The 19,769-nt window shown below is 45.9% G+C and overlaps 1 protein-coding gene across 3 annotated transcripts in view; it reads right to left on the bottom strand.

The window, feature by feature from the left end:
* The window catches only part of bcam (basal cell adhesion molecule (Lutheran blood group)), a 228,580-nt gene that overhangs the window by 147,982 nt on the left and 60,829 nt on the right, over nucleotides 1-19,769 (bottom strand). The window lies entirely within an intron of this gene.

Here is a 19,769-nt window from a genome sequence, read left to right on the forward strand (position 1 = left end):
TGTTTATTTAGATTCACCCGTCCTTTGCTCAGATTGAGACAAATCTCTCTCTCGGTGGGCTGCTGTTTTCTGTCGAGGAGTGCTGAGTAACACGGCTCTCATCTCATTTACCAACGGCCCTCCCTTCACTTCTAATGAGCTTTCATTCTGGCAGGAGAGCAACCGAGAGGGAAAAAGGCCAGAGTGAGGAACGCCGTTTCCACTACTTCAGCTGACAGCAGTTTCCTCTTGAAACCTCCTCTAAAGCCCACACGGGACGAAAGGAGAGGCCTGGAACGGAGAGAAAATGGTGGACAAAATGGAAATCCACTCGTCTTCTTAGCCTCCATTATCCGGAGGCGTCATTTCATAACGAGCGTCTATCAGTGCACTTGTGTACGTGCACGAATTTGTCTATGTGATCGAGCTGGGGTAGACAATTCTTGTGCAGACGCCTCTGACACTGAGAGGAATTACCTGTCGTTGTGCCCAGGCAGAAATACAAGACCGCCTGCTGAATAAAGGATATATATGGGGGGGCACCGGTGCTCCTTAGGGGGGCAGTCAGTCGGGCGTGACAAGCTGGTGCCGCTGTAATGAGATAAGAGGCCACTGGAGTACACACTGGTTGATTCTTTTCTCACTCCCTCGCTTATCCTCTTGCTGTTTTTCCTTATCCAGCCATTGTTTCTTTTCTTTTTGTCATGCGTGCCCTCGCGCTCAGCAGGCTGGTAAACCCTGCATGTGAGGGCCAGATAGAGGGATAAAGAGGAAGGTGTGAACACATCAGTGGGCAGATAGAGTGATGGAGAAAGGAAAGCGCAAGATAGCGTGCAAATAAGCTTGTACTTGTGTTCCGGGAAATAGTTTGGGGTCCACGTGAGTAGGACTTTGTTGAATTCAAGGCTCAACATGATAAAACTGAAAACCAAGAAAACAATTTGGATTGCATGAATCCAGAACTTTTGGAAAATCATCTTGTGGAATGTTTTTCACTTTTAAAGTTAATGCATTATGAGCAGAAAGAAACATCTATTTTAGTTATGATTACAAATAAGAAGATCATATAATGACCACTCCTGACTGGAACTGGTGATGTCCAAGGCTGTGCTACAGCTGGCTACAGTCCAGGACTTACAGCATACTGCCTGAGAAAACATCACACCATCAGTGGACCTAATGTCACCAAGCTATCTGCTAATTAGTGCTAACTTGAGGCAAACATATACCTATGAAACAAGAGCAATCTGAGATTTCTGACGTCCACCAAGGGTAGGGGAGGACTCAAAATAAAAGATTTGTGACTCACATCGGGACTCGGACTTTACCTGGATCCGGATTCCACAACACAGTGCAATAATTGCATACTAATCCAGAATGGTCCCACTGATCAAGATGTTACAATCTAATATTTAATTTACAAGTTGAAACTAAATATTGTCTTCCTGATTGTGGTTTTACATCATGATGTCGTATCGGTGAAGTAGTGTTGACCTAATCCTTAAAAGACTACAAAAAGAAATTCTGATCCAGAATTCAGATCCAGATCCAGATCACCTCCAAAACTGAATGAAGTCTTCCAAGCTCTAACATCAATGTGTGGTGAAAATTTGGTGGTTAAGTTGTTTTGATGTAATCCTCAAAATCTGACAAAGTGAAGCGCACAAATTGAAATCCTGATCCAGAAACTGAATCTGGATCACCTCTGAAATTCAGTGGAGTCTTCCATGCCCTAATATCTATCTGTGGTGCAAAACTGGTGAAAATCCATGAAGTAGTTTTGATAAAATAATCCTTAAAAGCCTATATAAAATTAAATCTTGATCCAGAATCCAGATCACCACCAAAATTTTATGAAGTCTTCGATGGCCTAATATCTAACTGTGGCGAAAATTTTGTCAAACTCTGTGCAGTAGTTTTGATGTAATCTTGCTAACAGACAGACGAATAAATAAATAAACCCCAATGATTTTATGATGTCCTTGGGAGACGTAATAACACTAAAATTTTACCCAGTGGAAATACTGGAGAACCAACTTCTTAGGTAATTGGTTTGTACAGTTAACTGCATATTATGTTGGGTATTTGTTACTGCCATTGTGTATGCCATGAAAATGCTCCAGATTCTTTTAACTTTAATGAGCTCGCATACAACAGATGTATCGAAAGTGTGTACTTCCCGCCTGAGGATGTTTGACAGTTGCTTTATAATCCATCCATCCATTTTCTATACACACTTACTCTATCTAGGGGTCACAGCGGGGCTGGAGCCTATCCTAGCAGTCACAGGGTGTGAGGCAGGGTACACCCTGGACAGGATGCCAGTCTGTTGCAGGACCACATATAGACAGACAAACATACACACTCGCACACACTCCTACCATCAGTGTTAAAGTTTCCAATTCACCTAACCAGCTTGTCTTTGGATGTGGGAGGAAGCCTGAACACCTGGAGGGAACCTGGACAGACAAAGGGAGAACATGCAAACTCCACACATAGTGCAGCAAATAAGTGAAACAATACTTCAAATGGTGATACAAGCACCAAATCCAGCACAAATTCTCCTTAGCATTGCTCTTTTGAAAAAAACGACGGGCCACTTGAATTTTCAATAGGTGGCCACGTAGGGGTCAACTGAATAATTACACAGGGATTAAAATATAAAAATCAATCATATTGAAAACTATACCCACATTATTTGACTGATCATAAAGATTCCAAAAAGGTATAGTTCGGACTATCTATGACTGAATGTTAAGGAGTTATGGGGTAAAAAACCTTAAGAATGGTGACAAATGTCAATATCAGTTTGTACAGGAGTCAAAAGTTAAAATTGCTCCAATTGCTCCATTTGTAAAAAATGGTACAAAGTGTTGATTGAGCTACATGGATTAATGAATGGAACAGTTCTGACTGTGTTGAATGCTTGGTCTCTAAAGTAAAGGTCAAATAATGTTGACGTCCATTGAATTCTATGACATGTGACATATGATACCCCGTAACCAGTGCTTAATTTGTAAAGTGGGAGGTCCCGGAGCGCAGAGGATGGGTAGCTCCGGTGCAGGGAAAAAAAAAGGGGGGGGGGGGGGGGGGGCTTGCGAACAATGCTGTGCGTCACACTTAAAATAAACTGCACACCTACACAAACACGCACACACACCTTCACAAACACCCTAACATCCTGCCTTTTCCTCAAAAATTACTACATTTATGTTTGCTGTCTGTCTCTGTACTTTTCTGCCACTTTTGCGCTCTTTTTTCTTACTTTTCCCTCGTTTCAAAAGTCACCGAATGCACTTTACCGTAATATATGCAACATATAGCATACTGTTGGAGAGCACGGGTTCTTGGCTTGCTGTCAGTGTTGAAAGTTTTCAGATTGAGGGCGTATATGAGAACTTACGGTAATGAGAATCAGCGGCGCACTAGTGTGAAACTTCCGTGTTTTTCCTCTGTGTTATGACATCACAGGCTATGTTTACCATAATACACCATATATTATTGGAAAGCCCTTGGTGTTAGCTTTACAATGCCCTTTGAATCATTCGGATTGGAGAAACTATGGCGGAGTTACGGTAAAAAAAATACGCATATGGAAAATATGGCGTGGGCACCACCGCCGTAGATAAAGGGATAAATAGCTGGTGGAGCCAACGTCAGAGGTTCCAGAGCGTGCGTCCGAGGTTCCGGAGCACGCTCCGGCTTGTTCCTCCTCAAATTAAGCCCTGCCCGTAATGTGATAACTAAGCAGGATACATGGTGCAAACTATTCCTTTTTGAAACCCTATTAACTCAACCAATAATTTGCATCACCTTTGAACAAAATTGGAGCAACTCTAACTTTTGACCCCTGTACAAACTGTAACTGAACTTTGTCACCATTTCTGTTGTTTTTACCCAATAACTCTATAGAATTCAGTCATAGATAGCCCAAACTGTACCTTTATGGAATCTTTACAATCAGTCAAATAATGTGGTATAATTTTCAACATGACTGGAAGATTTTTATATTTTGATCCCTATGTAATTCTTCAATTGACCCCTATGTGGCCGCCTATTGAAAATTTAAGCGGCCCGTCGGTTTTTTTCAAAAGAGTAATATCTAAGGTGTACTTTTGCCGAATTTGGTGCTTGTATCACAATTTGACGGATTCCTCTGTAAATATTCCGCTATCTGCTGCACTAACAGAAAGTGCAGTAAGCAATCCCACGACCTTGCTGTGAAGCATCACTGCTAATCACTAAGCCACTGTGCCGTCCATTGCTTTGTAATATAAATCCAAAAAAGGCTACGGGTAAAGATAAAGTACATCCAAGAGTATTAACCCTCTGAGGTCCATGGATGTGCCTGCACCTCAAAATCTTTTTTTTTTAATTTCCATTAGTATCTCAATAACGGAATGTTGCAGTGGTGTCATTCAAACACTTCCTGACACTACACATTCTTAGCACTCAAACCCATGGTCTCGCCAGATGATACTTAAATCACAGCTAATCAGAGAAGACCAAGAACCTCCCCAGATACTGCATCATCTGTCCCTCTCTGTGCCTGAATGGCTGACCTTCTTGTCTGTCAACAAGATCACGAACACCCCGTTTACACCAAATCTTACACAGCCTCTGCTTGACATCACTCTCACTGACTCCCACTGGGGTTGCCGGCTGATCCAACCCAGTCTCACGGCAAGTTGTGATTCAGCAGCATGAAATATACATTAATCTATTGGTTTGTGATATTGTGACGAAAAGCGCCTCATTTTTGTCACGGCAGCACAAATTCATTCTCATTCATTCCGTGATGGCTACACGAAATTAAAAGTGAAGCAAGGGGGTCGGGTGGCTATGTTTGGGGGGGGGGGGGGGGGGGAGGAGTAGGATTAGGTTATGGTTAAGGTTAGGGTTGGGGATAGGAATAGGGTTAGTATTAGTGAGTTAAAAAAAAAAACGTAACACAAATTTGACTCATTTCGTGATGGAGCACGAAAAAAAAAACGTGAAACTGGGTTGGCTGATCACAATGGAGTCTCCATGGTCAGAGCCATCACTCTTCATCACTCCCCATCAGTCTCCAACAGGTGTGTGAGTGCACTGAACTGTTTAAAACACTTGCACAAGTTGTTTGACCAGTTAACAGATACATTCATTATCGATCTTGATAAACTCTCACATCTCAACTCACTCTCAACTGGATCCCAGGGGTTGTAACAGACTTTCAATTGACTCTGCAGGGGGTATTGCGGATATTAACATATTCTTCACTTGCACAATTCAGTCGTAATTCAGTCGTTAAAAAAAGTTAATAAATAAAAAATGTGTTAAGTGTTTGTCCTGCATCTGTCTGATGTCCTTGTTGTAAGGTAACACCTTGTCCAGCTGTCAGTCAGCCATCAGCTGACATGCGCTGTATGTCTACAGCAAAGCGTATGAGCAAAGTGATCACACAAGAATGAGTTCACTCCTTCACCCTTATTTGTTTGATTTAATTTCCACTATTTCTGTTTGTCATGTAAACTACATTTACACGGTGGAAGTGACATCAGCCGGCCGGGCTGGCTTCACATCGTGCCGCGCGCTCAGACGCTGGCTGGTCCTCATGTGATCGTGTCGGTACATACGTAATTTTCACCATGTCATGAGGGCATAAGCACCCGCCCACACATGTGCATTGCATGTTCACCAGTTGTGTTACAGTACACAGCAGTCAGCTGTTCCAGCAGCATGCTGCGCTGGACAGTGACTGGACTCCAGGACCTTCAGCCACAGCTGACAATGTTGGATACATGGTGTGTGTCTGTGTGTGTGTGTGTGGGGGGGGGGGGATCAGCAGAGTCATGCCCATGTGTGTTGCTAGGTTACTCCACATTCGTGTTGCACTTAGACACTTTTCAGAGGCAGGTCAAATGTGGTCGCCTGCTATCTACTATCGTACCAGGAGCGTGAATAGCCCCGCCTTTTCTAAGTGTCCAGCAAGCAGTGTTAGATGTTCGTGTGTGGCACCTGGAATTTGGCTGACACCTGCCGAGAGGGGGATCGAATGAGCATGCACAGGGAATTAACGATCTTTCAGCCGCTTGTGTGCGTGAATGGTTGTGGTGACAGGCGTTTGAGGCGGCTACGATTTTTCGCAAATGGCATGCAATTCCTCCTTTGTGTGCTAGTCTGCATTAATTGTGCTATGTGTGAAGGGGCCCTTATAAACGCTAACCCATTTAACCAAAAAAGTAAAAATGTATACATATGTAAAAATACACATATACCCATGATAACTAATTCAAAATAATCACTGAACTAAAATTTTAAAACACAAGCATGCAAACAGCAGTGCACCCAAAACAAAGCAAAATCAATAAACCTAATTTATCATGCTATAACAAGTAATTAAATGATTTTTGTAGAGCCTTTTAAAGTCAACCAAGTTACCGAGTGATTTTATGTTATCTGGGTACAAATGTCAAATATTAACACCTCTAATAGAAAAACAGTGACTTTTTACAGTAGTTCAAATCTTTGATTTTTGAAATAATAATGTTCCTTGCACGTTATAATTGGAGTCCCTCATTCTGAATAGGTCCTGGACATGTTGTGGTAAAAGTTTATTTTTTACTTTAAACAATTTGTATTATGCTATATCAGGTCCCAAAATTTTAAAATGTGACCTTTGAGAGCTGACAAAATGTCATGATCTTGGAGGTCTTATATAGGTGTCACTGTGGCGTAAACAGGGCATAAAGCTCTACCCACCAACCCAACAACAGTTTTAAGAATTACTATGACTTTTTTATGATTTGAAGAGGTATATATTTTATGTGGCAGAATACTTACCTATAATGTGTGTTTTTATGTTTTATGTACAATTATTTTGCACTAATAAATTATGAATTACAATCTCGACATCCACTCTTGTGAACATTAGTGAAGCAGGTCTTTCAGAAACAGAGAAATTTAAGAAAAGGGACAGTTGGAGACTGAGAAACAAGGGAGAAACAAGGGAGAAACAAGGGAGCGTAGGGGACAGATCAGTGGTTACAGATAGCCTGAAAAAAGCCAAGTTCCACTCCTCCACCACAACAGAACAACCCTCCTGTCTTCCTCCCTCCCCTCTCAGGCAAACAGTCTACAGTGTTGACAGTGGCAGCAGTCAGCAGAGCGAGATATGGGAAATCCCTGGAAAAAGGTGCATTTCTCCTTTGTGTACTTCAAATAAATGACCTTTAACCAAACAAATTGCAACAAATGTTTCAAACCTTCTTTGCACTTCCTGAGATAATTCATTGTCCCCACTGACCTCCATCCCACGTGTCAGGAAAACGTGACATTTCTACTTATCTTTCTCACCTCCATAAGCTGTCAATATTCTACTTATCTTTCTCACCTCCATAAGCTGTCAATATTTCATTTTTATTTAAAAAAAATGGATTTTCTCCCCGTGGCTCTGCCCTGGCTCCTAATTCAGCTTTTTCTTATCAGTATTTGTGTAGATTTATGGTTACGATGCTGGGAGGCTGAAGCCATGATTTTATCAGAACAGCACTCACCGCCTCAAAAAAAGGTATAAGCGCCGTGTCTGACTCTAAATTTGCTTGGCATACCTCTCACACACGTGCACACACACACCACCCTTACTTTCATCGTACCCCGTTTCTACACCCCTTCTTGCCTCCCACTCAACCCCACATTGTCTTTTTGCTTATTACGATGGATTACTTTCAAATGCTTGGATGAACTTCACTAAGTGGAAGCTTCAAAGTCACACATCACGTGCGCTACCGTTGGCAGACACGGTCCGAAGCACACTGGCAGAGACACACAGTCCTCCTGGGGTACAATGAGGCACATGCGCACCCACCCAAAGAGACAAGAAGAAGCCAGAGTCTGGTGCTTGAAGGTGCAAAATCTAAATCAAAGAGCGTAATAATCTCTCTAATCCCTCACAGACAGAATAATTTAGAGTTAATTACTATTCCCAAACTTTTTTTGTCTTCCTCTTACTTTGTAAATCCATCAACCCCTGAGCCAGATCTCATAACCAGCATGTGGCGCGCAGTGCAACACATGTGCCATTGGTAGTTCCCACCCAACAGTGTCATCATTTTCACAGCTGGCACTCGTCTTCTTTAAATAACAAATGGAGCTTGAGCTCATCTGTGAGGCCATGGATGTGTTAATCTTAAAATGAGGTGTGGTCAGGTGCAGTGTTGGGATTGTGAGGAAGCAAAAAAAAAGTAATTGCGCCATCGACCAACAAAAACCAGGTTGAAAGTCTAGCACATACAGCGCATTATTCAGATTTATATAACGGCTGAGTGGATCCTTGTCATTCGATTTGTGCTTTGTATCTCACGTGACATGGATTATTTGTCCCATTTGTGTGTCCCAGTTGTGTGTTGCATTTAGCGTGCAAATATGGTTCCATTTACTGTGCAAATTTAGTTCCATACATTTTGTACGCTGTGACCACCACTCACTCACACACTACTGGGTGCGGTGTTTAGCTAAACATATCACAAAATACACAATCCAGACTGGGCACACAGGCCGCATTAATTAATTCCACATGGCAAATTCATTTTTTGTATCATACTGAATTAATTCAGCTTTGAGTAAAATTCCATTCCAGGTAGTTTCTAAATATGTGGTATACAACTTCATATTCATGCATTGCACAGGCAAGACGCTCTACAAGATACACCAGTTTATCACCCAAAAGTCACAGAAAAGTAACAAGAATAACCAAAACTACTTACTTCTGGAAGGAAATATTGTCTCCTTTCATCCTCTGTTTTGTGACATTGCCAACATGTGCAGCTTTCTGGCATTTTCCAGCTATTTCTTGACCACTGATTTGCCTGGGGTGAAAATGGCAACCACGCCGCCTTGTCGGCACGCGTCTCTGTGTGACTGCGGACTCTAGTACACATATACAGCTCTGTGGCTTGAGCACGTGAACGCTCATGATCACTCATTAACTTACAATGAAATTAAAAAAAAAATTGAAAAGAAACTAAAAGTAAACATTAATGGAAAAATACAAAATTTGAATAACTGATTTGCACCATATTTTTTATAAGCAGCGGCAAATGAGAAGTGGTGAACTGGTTAAACTCTACCAACAAGGAAAATAGCTTCAACAATGCTGAAAACCTGGCAACATGTTCATATGGCGTGTTATGTATAAAAAGATTTGAAAAATTAATCTCTACATTTCGTTGATATTCCTACGAATTCTTGTGAATATGTGCAATGCAGTTTTCACATAAAACATTCAGAAATGAGTGTTTGCATTTTGGTTAAGGTTAGGGTTAAAAAACATAACAATAAGAAAAAGATGACTTAACACTTCTTAGTTTTGTTTGGGTAATCCACAAGCTTGTTGTCAGTGACATCATCACTGTTTCCCGGAATAAAACACATGGGATATATACAAAATCTGCAAAGAATTATGAATATGTACAATTTTTTACTGCAAACATTCATCAGAATAGGCTAAACCTGTACAGACCTGTTTTACCGCACAGAAAATTGATCGGGAATCGATTAGGGACGCGATAAGGATTTAAAAAAGGCTTTGATAGATGAGATCTTCTAACTTTTATATCGGTTTTCTTCCTTCCCGGATTTGCAAGTGGGGAGCAAAAGAATGGGGTTAGCCATGGTGGTCCAGGAAAGGCAGGAGTCTCTCTGCGGATTTAGGAAGAGATCTGGCAGATGGAGATGGCAGAGGAGGAGGTGTTGCATGAATGAGGCAGTCAACTGCTTCACCTCAGGGAGCTCTGGTAGCTCCTTTTCAAAATGATCTGACATGCACATTGACACTTTGTGTGCATATGTTTCCTCACCCGAAAACCTCTCACTTAAGAAATCACCATCTAATGGCCCAGTCACATGGCATACGACAAGTCCTGAATGAAGGGAAAAAGTAAAAAAAAAATCACAATTCACTGAGAAAAGGCGGACGAACAAGCTTTATCACCGAATAGCCTGTGAATCAAGAGCACAAAAGGGACAAAAGAGGAATGAAACGAAACCGAAGCTAACGTTGATCTCGACACTTTAAACAAAACGTCCCTGGAGCCACTTCTGGAACATTGCCATAGGTTCAAGAACACACCGTTTATTTCACGTTAGGCCCAAAACACATCCTTGACGAATCAAGGCTAAATACAACCACTTTGCATCCTGCACTTACTTGGCACTGCTTATAGCAAAGCGTAATTTGACATGGTCCAATGGTATGTGCACTATGTGCATTTGTCTATGCTTCCTAGATCAAGATAGAGCACCCCCCCCCACCCCCCCTTTTGACGATGCACCCATTTGGAATAAACTGCCAACAGTGCAACATGGAGAACCTCTTAAATGCCTCTTCATGTACAGTTCCATTTTCATTTTTATTTACTTTGCTGTTATTGCTCCTTTCTATACCATGCTTTGACAGAGAAAAAAAAGGAAAAAAAATGCACAAAGAAATACACAGGTCTTGGCAGGAGCTGACAGGGTGGCATTGGAGCGACGTCTTTCTGGTTGGAGTTTGGAACCACAGCGGTTTTAATGAGACTGGAGTGCGACCGCATGGCTGACTGACTGGGGTTAGTGTGGCTGAGAAACTGGAGATTGCAAAGAACCACTAACAGCATCACAAGTATGCTGACACACAAACACACACATCTAAAGATATATATTTGTAATACAGGAGCTGCACTTTTATTTGTATGCAGGGAGCCGACTCAAATCTCAATCTGCCTGCCAACAGGAGATAACGCATCATAAAAAAAGATTAAACATTATAATATATGTACATCTTAAATCGTCTTGCATCACTGTTCACTCACAACACTCTGCATTAGTTTTTGCACCTCATATTTTGTTGCATGTGAGGTGCATATTTGCCCCGCTAAAAAAAAGAAGCCCGCATTACCACAAATGAGTTTCTATTCCCTGCACTAACGCTTTGGGACAGACCAGCAGATATGCTGGTGAGGAGCAGATAGCGAGGGGTGCCGCTCACCCTTAAATGGGATGGGCGAAGAAAAAGGGTGCGGTGTGTGCAAACACACATCCAGTGTACATATGTCATATTTCATTCAGCATATGGACTGACAAAGCGCACATATCAGAGCTGGCATGTAGAATACATAATGTGCACATCGAGACAAGCCGCGAGCACAGACTGCACGCAGCTGCAGCAGGTGTGAACCTCCCAGCATTCCTTGCTAATACACACCATAGGGGCACACCTGTCTTCTCGCAATGCCTCCACAAGAGTGCAGCGGGGGCATGTGAGGAAGAGTATCCATTCAATTGAATTTTCTCTCTCATTAACATGCCTCCATCTATCCTTGAACCACAGCAAACAAGAGGAGACATGGTTTGTCTCTATGCTTTTTGTGGGAAGGATGGGAGGGGGTGTTACCAGGGTAACAGACGTAGAGGTTATTGTAAGAGCTAGAACAGTCATTATTGGTAACAGTGCAAAGGACAGATCACCAGAGGGGTGTTCTGAGGGCAGGTGCAGGTCAGAGATTTGGGGTGGGTGGGGGGAATAAAACAGGCAGGCTACACAGGTGGGTCACATTTTTACTGACTGCCTGACATTATGTGAACTCCATGGGAGTCGGCAGTGACAGACGAATAAATTGTGGCTTCACATCAAAGCGTGGCTGTTGACATTGTGCCAGCAGGGGACATACCCACGACTGGATTAAAACTGGACACAGACACAGATATTCAATGCAGTTTGACAAACGTTGTGCCCCACAAATGGGAGTGTTGTCCACAGGTTACTTGCTAAAAACACAGATATAAAGCCTGAAATGTGAATTATAATGTGAAATAGGAGAAACAAGAGGAGGAGTATCTCTGGGTCTTGTTCGTGAGTGGGTGGATATGAAGCGTGAGATCAACAGGCGGATTGGGGCTGCGTCTGAGGTACTGCGGACAAGGCCCGGCGCCAGAAACAAAATATTAAGGGGGCGATGAGTTTATCACAGGGGGTGGAGTCGCCCCCCCCCAAAAAAAGTGTGCACCAGAGGGTACCTGCCTCTGAGCGTGCGTAATGAATTGGGTGCGCTCCTAGAAAGCTTGTGTATTTAGGCTACACCGTTGTAAGAGACTGACTGAGTAAGAGTAAAGAGTGATGACTGTTGTGTAGGCCGCTGAAGAGGAGGTACTGCTGGCCCACCACCACCAGAGGGCACCCTGCCTGGAGTGCGGGCTCCAGGCACCAGAGGGCGCTGCCGCCTCACAGGAGCAGCCGGGGTGACAGCTGACACTCATCACCCATGACAGCTGTCACCACTCATCGGATCAGCATCGGTATATCAGCAAGACGTCATCTCCACCTCTTTGCCAAGATATCGTTCTACCTGGAAGGTAACGTACTCAGCTAACTGTGAGACACTAACCTTTGTGACTTTGTGCGTTGTTTAGCAGACTCCTTTTTCCACGAGAGGTGGAGGTAGTTTTCCTACCGTGCGGATTGCTGGGTGCAAACGCGCCCACATTTAATTGTTTCTTTGTTCCTCGCCAGCAGTACCAGGTCCGACACGCGGAGGCAGTGGCCACCTGGGAGTTCGGGACTTGGCGGCTCCAGTATTCCCAGGGTCTGGTGGCGGAGGAAATCGTGTGGTTCCGGTTCTGCTTTGGACAGACGTCTCCTATCTTCGAGCCTGCCCACACGACACCTTTTGTGAATTGACTTTGTCTATTGTTGTAATCTGTTGTATTTGTTGTGCCCATTCACAACAGTAAAGTGTTGTTATTTGACCTACTCCATTGTCCGTTCATTTGCGCCCCCTGTTGTGGGTCCGTGTACCTACACTTTCCCAACAGGATATCTCGGCCAACGTCATGGACTCCGAGGGGCATCAACCGGCTGTTGAACGGCCAATGGAAGAGCAGGGCGCACAGGCGTCCGCAGGAGGAATGATCGGTGAGTTGCAGTGGATCCTCACCACTTTCACGGCTCGGTTGGATCTAATGACCGAGCAGAACGTCCTCCTTAACCGCAGGGTGGAGGCTCTCGCCGCGCAGGTGGAAGCGCGCCCTCAGGGCGCTGCTGCGGCTCTCCCTCCTGTCGACCCTGTGCGTAACAGTGACGTTCCACAGGTCGTTCAACGACCCCTCCCACCTTCCCCGGAAGCATACATAAGCCCTCCAGAGCCGTACGGAGGTTGTGTGGAAACGTGCACGGACTTCCTTATGCAGTGTTCGCTCGTCTTCGCACAACGTCCTGTCATGTACGCGACTGATGCCAGCAAGATAGCTTATGTAATAAATGTGCTTCGCGGTGAGGCACGCGCTTGGGCTACAGCGCTCTGGGAGCAGAATTCACGGCTCCTTCAGACATATGATGGGTTTGTGAGGGAGTTCAGAACAGTGTTCGATCACCCACATAGAGGAGAGACCGCTTCAGCCGTGCTGCTGTCAATGTGACAGGGGCGCCGGAGCGCAGTTGCCTATGCAGTCGACTTCCGCATCGCGGCTGCGAGGTCCGGCTGGAAAAGCACTGCCCTCCGCACCGCCTTCGTAAACGGACTGTCGTTGGTCCTAAAGGAGCACCTGGTGGCTAAGGACGAACCGCGGGATTTAGATGGGCTTATTGATCTCGTTATACGATTAGACAATCGGTTAGAAGAACGCCGTCGGGAACGAGACAAAGGGCGTGGCCGGGCACGCGCCGTCCCTCTCCCTTCTGGTTCCGACCAAGTTCCGCCCTCCCCACGCTCCACGGCCCCTATGCTCCGTGTGGTTACAGCTCCCCCTGCTGACGAACCTATGGACACGAGCAGGGCCACATTTAGGGCACCAGATAGACAGAGGAGGCTGGCCCGCGGAGCGTGTTTTGTTTGTGGCTCGATAGAGCATCAGGTAAGAGACTGCCCCGAGCGGTTAAACACCAACGCCCGCCCCTAGAAACTGGGCTAGGGGTGGGCCGAGACATTCACGTGGGACACACCCATATTGCCACACGACTCCCAGTTACAATCCTTTATGAGGATTTAACCCTGAAGGCCCCAGCACTGGTGGACACGGGCTCTGAAGGGAATCTGTTAGACAGCAGATGGGCCAGGGAGATAGGGCTCCCTCTGGTGGCGCTTACCTCGCCTGTGCAGGTGCGAGCACTAGATGGCTCCCTACTCCCTCCAATCACACATAAGACACCACCAGTAACTCTGGTGGTGTCAGGAAATCACCGGGAGGAGCTCGAGTTTTTTGTGACTCCTGCCACCTCCCGTGTGATCCTAGGGTTCCCCTGGATGTTAAAACACAATCCCCGGATCGATTGGCCGTCCGGGGTAGTGGTTCAGTGGAGCGAGACCTGTCATCGGGTATGTTTAGGTTCCTCGGTTCCTCCCGGTTCCCAGGCTAAGGAGGAGGTCAGAGTCCCGCCCAATCTAGGGACGGTGCCGGTGGAGTACCATGACCTTGTGGATGTGTTCAGTAAGGATCTGGCGCTCACCCTTCCCCCCCACCGTCCGTACGATTGTGCCATTGATTTGGTTCCAGGCGTTGAGTTCCCGTCCAGCAGGCTGTACAACCTCTCACGACCTGAGCGCGAATCAATGGAGACCTACATCCGGGACTCTTTAGCTGCCGGGTTGATCCGGAATTCCACTTCCCCGATGGGTGCAGGTTTCTTTTTTGTGGGAAAAAAGGATGGCGGACTACGTCCATGCATTGATTACAGGGGGCTGAACGAAATCACGGTTCGTAACCGATACCCATTGCCCTTGTTGGATTCAGTGTTCACGCCCCTGCATGGAGCCCAAATGTTCACCAAGCTAGATCTCAGGAATGCGTATCACCTGGTTCGGATCCGGAAGGGAGACAAGTGGAAGACGGCATTTAACACCCCGTTAGGTCACTTTGAGTACCTGGTCATGCCGTTCGGTCTTACAAACGCCCCCGCGACGTTCCAAGCATTGGTTAATGATGTCTTGCGGGATTTCCTGCACCGATTCGTCTTCGTATATCTGGACGATATACTCATCTTTTCTCCGGATCCTGAGACCCATGTCCGGCATGTACGTCAGGTCCTGCAGCGGTTATTAGAGAACCGGCTGTTTGTGAAGGGCGAGAAGTGCGAGTTTCACCGCACTTCTTTGTCCTTCCTGGGGTTTATCATCTCCCCTAACTCCGTCGCTCCTGATCCGGCCAAGGTCGCGGCGGTGAGAGACTGGCCCCAACCCACCAGCCGTAGGAAGCTGCAACAGTTCCTCGGCTTTGCTCATTTTTACAGGAGGTTCATTAAGGGCTACAGTCAGGTAGTTAGCCCCCTGACAGCCCTGACCTCACCAAAAGTCCCCTTCACCTGGTCGGATCGTTGCGATGCCGCGTTCAAGGAGTTGAAACGGCGCTTCTCGTCTGCACCCGTTCTGGTGCAGCCCGATCCTAGTCGCCAGTTAGTGGTTGAAGTGGACGCCTCGGACTCAGGGATAGGAGCTGTGCTTTCCCAGAGCGGGAAGACCGATAAGGTCCTTCACCCGTGTGCCTATTTTTCCCGCAGGTTGACCCCGGCCGAACGGAACTATGACGTCGGCAATCGAGAACTCCTTGCGGTGAAAGAGGCTCTTGAAGAGTGGAGACATCTGTTGGAGGGAACGTCCGTGCCATTCACGGTTTTCACTGACCACCGGAACCTGGAGTATATCAGGACCGCCAAGCGGCTGAACCCCAGGCAAGCCCGCTGGTCACTGTTCTTCGGCCGTTTTGACTTCCGGATCACCTACCGTCCCGGGACCAAAAACCAGAGATCGGATGCCTTGTCCCGGGTACATGAAGATGAAGTCAAAGCGGAGTTGTCGGATCCACCGGAACCCATCATCCCGGAGTCCACTATCGTGGCCACCCTTACCTGGGACGTAGAGAGAACCGTCCGGGAGGCCCTGGCACGAAGCCCGGACCCCGGAACTGGGCCGAATAACAGACTCTACGTCCCACCAGAAGCTAGGGCTGCAGTCCTGGACTTCTGTCATGGCTCTAAGCTCTCCTGTCATCCAGGGGTGCGAAGAACCGTGGCAGTTGTCCGGCAGCGCTTCTGGTGGGCGTCCCTAGAGGCCGACGTCCGGGATTATATCCAGGCCTGCACCACCTGCGCCAGGGGCAAGGCTGACCATCGCAGGGCTTCGGGACTGCTCCAGCCGCTGCCCGTGCCCCATCGCCCCTGGTCCCACATTGGCCTGGATTTTGTCACGGGCCTCCCGCCGTCCCAGGGCAACACCACCATCCTCACGATAGTGGACCGATTCTCCAAGGCGGCCCACTTCGTGGCCCTCCCGAAGCTCCCGACAGCCCAGGAGACAGCGGACCTCCTGGTCCACCACGTCGTCCGGCTGCATGGGATCCCAACAGACATCGTCTCCGATCGCGGTCCCCAGTTCTCCTCGCAAGTCTGGAGGAGCTTCTGCCGGGAACTGGGGGCCACGGTGAGTCTCTCAGCCGGGTATCATCCCCAGACCAACGGGCAAGCAGAACGGGCCAATCAGGAGGTGGAGCAGGCCCTGCGTTGCGTGACAGCCGCGCACCCGGCGGCCTGGAGTACCCATCTGGCCTGGATCGAGTATGCCCATAACAGCCAGGTGTCGTCAGCCACCGGCCTCTCCCCTTTCGAGGTGTGCCTGGGGTACCAACCTCCTTTGTTTCCGGTGGTTGAGGGAGAGGTCGGTGTGCCCTCAGTCCAGGCCCACCTACGGAAGTGCCGTCGGGTGTGGCGTGCCGCCCGTTCTGCCTTGCTGAGGGCCCGGATGAGGACGAAGGCCCATGCAGACCGTCAGCGGACCCCGGCCCCTGCGTACCGGCCAGGGCAGGCAGTGTGGTTGTCTACTAAGGACATTCCCCTTCAAGTGGACTCCCCTAAACTGCAGGACCGGTATATCGGTCCGTTTAAGATCATCAAGGTACTCAGTCCAGCCGCAGTGAGGCTTCAGCTTCCGGCCTCACTGCGGATGTCTATCTCGGCTTTCAGTGCTTACCAGTCGAGTGAGTATAAAAGAACTTGTGGAGAGCTGGGCATGTCCCAACTTGTCCTCTAACACTCCGAAACGGAGGTGTTCCTTTGTCTCGCTTCATCAGCGAATCGGTCGTGACGCGCGAAGCCTCCGCGCGGCTTTCCATGACAAAATCTCTTGTTAAAAGTAAAATCTGCCGGAAAATGGCTGATGTCCAGGTCTTGTGATAACCAGAGAAAGAGCACACGACGGTCTCGTATCCACAGAGCCATCAGCTTAGAAATGATCCAGTGGTTTGTGCCGCATCGTCGCAGCTCGCAGCGCGGCGCACCGACCGTCCTTTAAAGGGGTCCTTAAACCTGTAGTTAAAGTCCTTATTCTCTGTGAAGCCCGTAAAATTTTCACTGAAAGCCAGATAAATTTTTCGAATGGTTTCCAGGTGCCAGTCTCTAACAGCTTCTGAAAAAATTCTGATGGAAAAAAAGTCCTTTTCATTCCGCCATTTCCAGACAATGAAAATCCGACGAGGGGGCGGGACCACTCGTTCCACAAGGCGTGCTCACAGGCGAATGACGTCACCGACAGGCGTGGAAAAACTCACGCATGCGCACGAGGGTTCAAGCATGTCTGACGTAAAAACATATAAATGAATCCATATAGTTTTTGATACTTTATGGACAGACCTCGTATTTAACTGAAATTGCCTTGGGGTTCCCCCGGAGGAGCCGGGGGAGGTGTGTGTGGATCGGGAGGTCTGGGCGGCTTTGCTTGAGCTGCTGCCCCCGCAACCCGACTCCGGATAAAGCGGAAGAAAATGGATGGATGGATGGATGCTGATCCAAACAACCAATGGAGGAAAATCATGGAATCATCAGGGGTGTATATATTATACATACATACTGTACATAAGTACACACACACACCTTAGTTATGAAACTGTATTTTTGTTTTGCTCTATGTCAGACACCTTAAAAATATAGTTGTCATTGCTTAAATTATTATCATTTAAACTCGGGGCTCCTTCTATAAGGCATTTTAAAAGTTACAGCTAACGTTAGCTTATCTAGCCGGCCTTAGAAATGTTCATTGTAGCTTACAAAATAGTTGGTTCCTTTGTGTTTGATAACCCACATTAATTCATACTTTGCCCACATTTATTTTATATGTATTTGTTAATACTGTTACTGTAGGTTTAGCTACGCTACTATACTTAGCTTGCTGGGTACGGTTGGCTTATTCACGGCTAATTTAGCTCTTCTACTAACTATCTTATTTTCGCCATTTACAATTCTATTTTACATGGTGTAGATTTTGATTCATCAGTTTATGTGTTCCTCTAAAGACATCAACATATAGTACCTAGGTTCTTAAGTTTCCATTTGATAGCATAATGATTATACTTTTTATTTTCCTATAGTATGCTAACAGAGTTACTTTAGATAGATACCAGTACACTCACACGCTCACACCTTCTGCTTCTACAGCTTAGCCTACTAACTATATTAGATTTTACTACTAGCCTACATACTAATTACCTATACTACAATCTGCTCCTGTGATGTCTTATCCTTCTTATGTCTTATTATTTATTATATTATATATACCTTCTTCTTCAGCTGCTTGGATGGGTAGGGAGAGTTCCCATGGGATAAAAAAGCTTTTTAACTTACCATCCCTGGTTCTCAAGACCAGGCACCTAAGTGGCTCTACTCTACTCTTTTCTACTGTCCTATTTTAATCTTCCTTTTTAGATATTTAGATATACCTTTGTATACTGGCATAGTTCCACCTTAGAACTGGAATATAATATATAAGATATACCTTACTGAATTTTCATGTATATGTTAATTCTGCAGCACAAGTTCTGTCTATGCAACTGGACACTTCTCATGCTATATTTACCTGTCCAGTGGCAACAAGAAGCACTAGTCTGAGTTATTCTTATTTGCCCATTCAGTAATATTAATTAGCCAGTTAGCTCACAGCTGTGTTTATGTTCTAAACCAATAATGTGCTCATTAAGTTTGTTTTTGTCCTGATTGAAAAGGTGATCCCTAAAAGGTTTTAAAAATAGAGCCTGGGTTGAAAAAATGTCAGTGTTCTCTTTGAAAAATCCAGTTTTTGAAGCACTGTATTTTTATGAACCCTGTTTCTGAAGATTTGTCACCCAGAATATACCAGAAAATGTCTAATATGCCAGAAAATGGCTAAGCAATTTACACATCTAGGTTCACCAGAGACGTGAGAAGGTGCGTTAATCCAAACCTCATAAAATTCCAATCTGCTCCCCATCACAATTTTCACATTCATTAATTCCTCATTAAATTATTATTCATAGCTCAGATGATGATGTGATTAGAAGAGAAATGGGAGACAACAGACCAAATAATTAGGAAAATTAAGCAATTGCTTAAAAATTCATATCTGTTGGGCTGATCACAAGACATTAGCCTGGAGAGTCTGCAATGCAAACCAGACAATGTAACTGATGGCCACAAGAAGACAACTGTTGGACGATTATCCTACTAAAGCCTCACCGAGTGCAGGCCAGGCATCTGACACCATCAGGCGTGACACAGGACGGTGTACATCACTGTCACCTGTGTGATTGACCATTCTCTCTGGATGGCTATCAGTTAATCTCGCTTGTTCATTGTATCTGGAATGTTTGAAACCTGAGAAAGACAAAACAACACGTGCCTGAACCTGCACACACCTGCATCTGCCGGAGACAGAAGACAGACCGTCTGGGGATGGGGGGAGTGGAAGGAGAGAGAGAGAGAGAGAGATAAACATGAGGGATAGAAGGTTTGAATGAGACATAAAGGGAGGTTCAGTAATGTG

The sequence above is a fragment of the Thalassophryne amazonica genome, chromosome 7, assembly GCF_902500255.1.
Source record: "Thalassophryne amazonica chromosome 7, fThaAma1.1, whole genome shotgun sequence".
NCBI lineage: Eukaryota > Metazoa > Chordata > Actinopteri > Batrachoidiformes > Batrachoididae > Thalassophryne > Thalassophryne amazonica.